Raw genomic sequence first — 5,635 nt, 5'->3', positions numbered from 1 at the left:
CCTGGAGAGTCATTTTGCTACACACACACACACACACACACACACCATCAGCAGGAGGGACCTCTACAGGCCTTCAGTGGCCAAAGGGGCCCGTGAGGCTGGCAACCCAGATACAAGGCTGTGGCAGAAAGTGGCATGTGATGAATGAAAGGTGGCCTCAAGGGGCGCCTGGGTGGCTCAGTCGTTAAGCGTCTGCCTTCGGCTCAGGTCATGATCCCAGGGTCCTGGGATCGAGCCCTGCATCGAGCCCTGCATCGGGCTCCCTGCTCCGTGGGGAGCCTGCTTCTCCCTCTCCCACTCCCCCTGCTTGTGTTCCCTCTCTCGCTGTGTCTCTCTCTGTCAAATAAATAAAAAATCTTAAAAAAAAAAAAAGAAAAGAAAGGTGGCCTCAAATAGCACACACCCACCCCTGCCCCCAGGAAGGCCTGCTTGCGTCCATTGGTGGGGGGAGGGAGGGTAACAGAAACACTGACCAGAGACTAATTAAATTCATTAGTGGGTTTTTTTAGAGGCTGGGGTAATCTGTGACTCGGCACCAACAGGATATTAAGTCAGATAACTTTTGTTGAAGGGACAGTGTTCTTTGTCAAGGCCCCTGCCAGCCCGTGTCCTAGAAACTGATGCGGAGGCTCCTTGCTCAGATCTGGGACTCCCCCAGGCGGCAGGGGCTGGGCTGGGTTCACTGCCTGCTGGGGTGCCCCTTCCAAATGCCCCCCCACCCCCCACCACTGGCCCCTTCCCAGGCCAGCAAAAGCAAAGGGTAGTCCAGTGTTGCCTTCATGGAGGGGAGGGTGCAGGGCGGAAGTGGAAAGACAGCCTATCAGGGAGGGCAGCTTCAGCTCTGATGTCACCGCAGACTCCTGGGGTTCCTCCTTCCCCCTCACCCACACTACTCAAAGCCTCTTCCTGACTCAAGAGTCCCAGGATATCAAAGTTAAAAGGGACCTGAAAGATCATGGCATCTATCCGTCCGATCATCCAGCTGCAGACACCAAGTTCCTAAGGGAGGAAAAATGACTTGCCCAAGGTCACACAGCCAGTGGTTATGACTCCCAGGTGACCTTTCTTCTTCCCCTCCTCATTGTCTCTGGGCAGCCTCAATACAGCCAACCCTTTCCTCTGGTGAGAACAGACAGCAGCCAAAGACCCAGGGCTGGCAAATAACAATGAGGCCACACATGTGCAGAACACATTTAACTTTTGCAGCAACTTCCCCACCTCCGTGCCTTTGTTCACACCATGCCCTAGGCCTGCTGTGCCCTTCCCCAATTTCTGCAGCTCCAATTCCCACACAGTGGTCAAGATCTGAAGCAAATGTCACCTCCTTTTCACAGCCTTACCTGCTTCCTCCCCACCAAGTATATTCTCTCCCCCTCCTCCTGACACCTTAGATTGACTTCTTAGACTAAAGTACGGGTTGGCAAACTAGGGCCTGCATGCCAAAGCCAGCTCACCATCTGTTTGGATGGCCCATGAGCCAAGAATGGCTTTTACATTTTTTAATGATTAGGAAAAAAATAAACAGACGAATAATATTTCATGCCACATGAGAATTATTCGAAGTTCAAATTTCAGTGTCCACAAATAAAGTTTTATTGGAATGTGGCTACGCTCATTCGTTTTCATATTGTCTGTGGCTGCTTTTGCATTAGAAGTTGAGCTACTGTGACAGGGTCCATATGGGCCACAAAGCCTAAAATATTTACAATCTCTTTGCAGGAAAAGTTTACTGGCTCCTGGGCTAAAGGCTTCACTCCCCTTCATTGTGAACAGATTAAGTTCATTTCTGAGAAGAATGTCCCAGAGCACTCAGAGGCGCCAGGAAGGAGGTGTGGGACACCAAATACAAACTCGGCAGATTTTCAGCAGAAAGAAAATCCTGGCCCTGGCTCTGCCCATGGTGTGACCTTGAGCAAGTCACTTCTGCTTCGTGGGCCTCAGTTTCCTCCGCTACACAGTGAGGGAGTTGGACTGGATGGTCTAAGGTCCCTTCTAGCCCTATGATTCAGGGTCAGCAATCTGTTGCATTTCCAACTCACACAGTTTTGAGCAGACACGGTCCTGATCATCTTCTGTAAGAATAAGAACTTACAGAAGGCTCCCCTGCCCAGCTGTGGTTTTCCGCTGCCACTGTGGGCCCCCCTCACCCCATACTCACCTGCCCTGCCCCACCCTTCCCTTCTAGCTGACCTGTCTGCCCTTCTCTCTGAAGTCCTCTCCTGTCAAAAGAGAGATGGCTTCCTCTGAGAGCCCCCCCGCCGCCCCGCCCCTCTGACCCGGTGGGCCAGGAGCATCCATTTTTTTTGTGGGGGCGGAGCCAGGGCAAGAAGGGTGCTCAGCTCTCCCCAGCCTCCCAGGGCCCCGGCAGAAAGGCAGTCAAGTAGGGGATAGGGCCAGCTCTCACCGCACCCCTGCTCTGCCAGAGGAAACAGCCCCTCTCTGCCACTTCCTGTCCCAGGGGTTTCAGCAGTTTCCCCTTCAGGGCCTGCAGGCCCTCCTGCCCCGCCCCTGCCCCACACAGGTCAGAGAGCGCAGGGCGGGGAGGATCCCTCACAGGAAGGCTGAGGAGACAGCTGTGTACGCGAGGGGACGCCCCAACAGCTCCGCTGCCAGCCTGCTTGGGATGGGGGGGGGGCGTGGGGGCTGGGAGGGAGCTGGGGCTGTCTCGGCCAAAGCCTCTCCTGTTAGCGAATGAGGAGAAGTGGGTTTATCACCTTCCCTAGCTATCACCTTGAGGGGGCGGGTGCAGAATGAGCCTGGCCTTCCGGGACTGGATGAAAGACTGGATCAGCCCCGGGTGGCTTAGGATGGACGGATGGGCTGAAGCAAGAGCCTGGGGAAAGCAGGCCGACAGTAAGGGTTAACTGGGAGGGGCAGGTGACACTGAGATCAATGCCACTTGACAATTTTGCATAGTTTTGTGCCCAGCACCAATGGAGAGAGACAACAATGGAGAACAAAGTATTATAGTACATGTGGGTCAAGGGTAGCGATGGAAAAGGAAGCCATCACATTCCATCGCTGCTCCTGATTCGGTGTGGTGACTTGCACTTGTAAATACCTCCCAGCTGCCCTTGCAAGGTGGAGCTCCTAGCCCTGGGACTATGTGCCCATGAGGGATCCTGCAGGCATGTGACCAGCTCTGCCAGGCCTTCCCAAGGCAATGGGTCAGAGGAGCAGTAGAAGCCCGAGGCCCTGGGCCTCTGCCTAGCTGCCGGTCCTCCTGAGGACAGGTTACAAGTACATGATAATGGTTCTAGAAGCCCTGATGCCTGGGATGGGGGCCTCGTACCGGATAGACACAGTCTCTTTGGTCCGCCTGTGGTTATATTGTTCCATGAGGTCCAAGCAGCAGTAGGAGACGTTGAGGGGACCCCTAGACATGATGGTACTGGGTGAGCCAACAAAAAATGGAGGGGAAGATGGTTTTGATACCTCTCTCGGTTTTGAGAGGTCATCCTCTTGCGACTTAGGCTGAGAGCCCTGCCCAGCCAGGCCTCCTGTCAGGAGAACAGAGTCTCTCTTTTCCCTGTCCCCTCTCCCTCCATACCCCCCCACCAGAGCAAATAGGACCCAGTGCCCCGGTGACAGGGCCCCACACAAACCTGCTTCTCCACCCCTGCAATTTGGAGTAAATCCTGCTTCACAGCTGGTATGGGGGACGCCAAGGAAGCCTTGGAGACAACATCTGGATGTGCACCTGGGCTTCTGCCAGGCCCTCCCTACATCTGCAGTGCAAACCCAGGGCCAGGGTTTGGTTACAAGCCTGACTCAAAGCTGGTGGCACGTGTTTGGAAAGTGCATCTAGCCCGGGTGGAGGGGTGCAAGCACTTGAGATCAGTGCCAGCTCAGGGCAAGTGCTTGTGGGGTTGGCACCGATCTGAGCTAGTGGTGGGCCTGGGACGGCGGGTGCAGCCACTATGGCCTTGCCATGGGCCCACTGGGGGAGGAGCAGAGGGGTGTGGGTATTGTGTAAATGTGGGTAAGATTTTCTTTTGTGCCCTCTGATAGCACTTCAAGTTGTTCCCTCTGCACCTGGGGAAAAGGGCCAAACGGTAAAAATTACAGGGTGACAGCGTGGTGCAGAGGGAAGGTGGCAGGGATTTACACTTGTTGGGTATGAGCTGTGGGGTTAGCTCCTTTAATTCTTACAAAGTAGCTCGTCAGTGGCAGAGCTGGGGTTCGAACCTAGGTTTAGTTCCAACTACTACGCTCTCTGAACTTTGTTTTCAGTGAAATCTCTTTTGGTAATAATCCTGTTTTAATAGTTCCGTTTTAAAAACAGCAGAAGCGAGGCTCAGAAAAGATTAGGTAACGTGACCAAGGTCACATGGCCCGTCAAGAATGGAGGCAGACCTTTTCTCAGGCGGTGGGTGAGACGGCGGACATTTGGACGGAGGGTGCCTACCGAAAGCAGCTGACCGTCTTTCAAAATAAGCAGAGGGTCCTGCTTCAAGAAACTGACAAGAACAGACTCCCGCGACATTACAAAAACATTGGTCTGGGCTACAAGATGCCCAAGGAGGCCACTAAGGGCACCTATGCTGACATCTGAGGGCAGATTCTGTCTGGCATGGTGACCAAGATGAAGATGCAGAGGACCACTGTCATCCACCCTGACTACTCCCCTTACATCCGAAAGTACAACTGCTTCAAGAGATGCCACAAGAACAGTTCTGCACACCGGTCTCCCGCTTCAGGGACCTCCAGATTGGTGACACTGTCAGGGCAGGTGAGTGCCAGGCCTTCGGAAAGACTGTGCTCTTCAACGTGCTTAAGGTCAGCAAGGCTGCCAGCACCAAGAAGCAACTCCACAACTTCTAAGACTAGACATCCGCCCACACCAGAAAAATAAAGTCATTTTCCTAGTCAAAAAAAAAGGAGGCAGAACTCAAACCCAGACTGTGTGCCTTCGATCTCAAAGTCTGTGCCTTTCCCACTGTCCCATGCTGGTGCCCATTTGCTCAGATCCCTAGCTCAGGGCTTGCTCACAACACACAACTCTGAAGGCTCAGGACCTCTGTGATGCTCCTTCAACAAAAGCTTCCCAGGTCTGTGACCCACCCCCTTCAGGGCTTCAATCCCAACCAAAGCTCCTAATTCACTAATAAGTGAATCCTAACTTTCTGGGCCAAGTCTGCACCAAAATGGTGACAAGTTGAACTCCTGTGGCCAGCTATGGAGGAAGGGGAAGTGGAATAGAAGGCTTCCAGCTCTGTTGATGAAGGACGCTGACTCTATTCCTATACCTCAAGGGGCCTACTGTTTCCAGAGAGTTCCTGGATCCAGACCTGGAGTGGCCATGTCATGGCCCTGCCCCATAAATATACACTTGCTCTCGGCTTACACATAATATAAGTCTGGGTTCTTATCTCAGGGTATTGATGCACATGTTTATTCAAATATTTATGGAAAGTCAGCCCTGAGCACCTCATAGATGGAAGGCCCATGGCCAGGGGCTTATCACCAGGCCCACCCTATTCTCCTCGAGGTAGGTTCTCTTCCTATCTAAGTTCCTGGTAAGCTGGGTTAGCCCATCTACCTAATCAATATTGCTGGGTTTTTTTCTCCCCAAAATACATCTGTAGCAAATATCTCTTCATAACCGAGGCCCAGATGTTGGCAGAAAATGGGT

The 5,635-nt window shown here is 53.1% G+C and overlaps 1 pseudogene; it reads left to right on the top strand.

Annotated features, from left to right (window-relative positions):
• Positions 1–4,330: 4,330 nt before the first annotated feature.
• Positions 4,331–4,824, top strand: LOC110576046 (annotated as a pseudogene).
• Positions 4,825–5,635: the final 811 nt, after the last annotated feature.

The sequence above is a fragment of the Neomonachus schauinslandi genome, chromosome X, assembly GCF_002201575.2.
Source record: "Neomonachus schauinslandi chromosome X, ASM220157v2, whole genome shotgun sequence".
NCBI lineage: Eukaryota > Metazoa > Chordata > Mammalia > Carnivora > Phocidae > Neomonachus > Neomonachus schauinslandi.
This window is presented reverse-complemented; position numbering and strand designations above follow the sequence as displayed.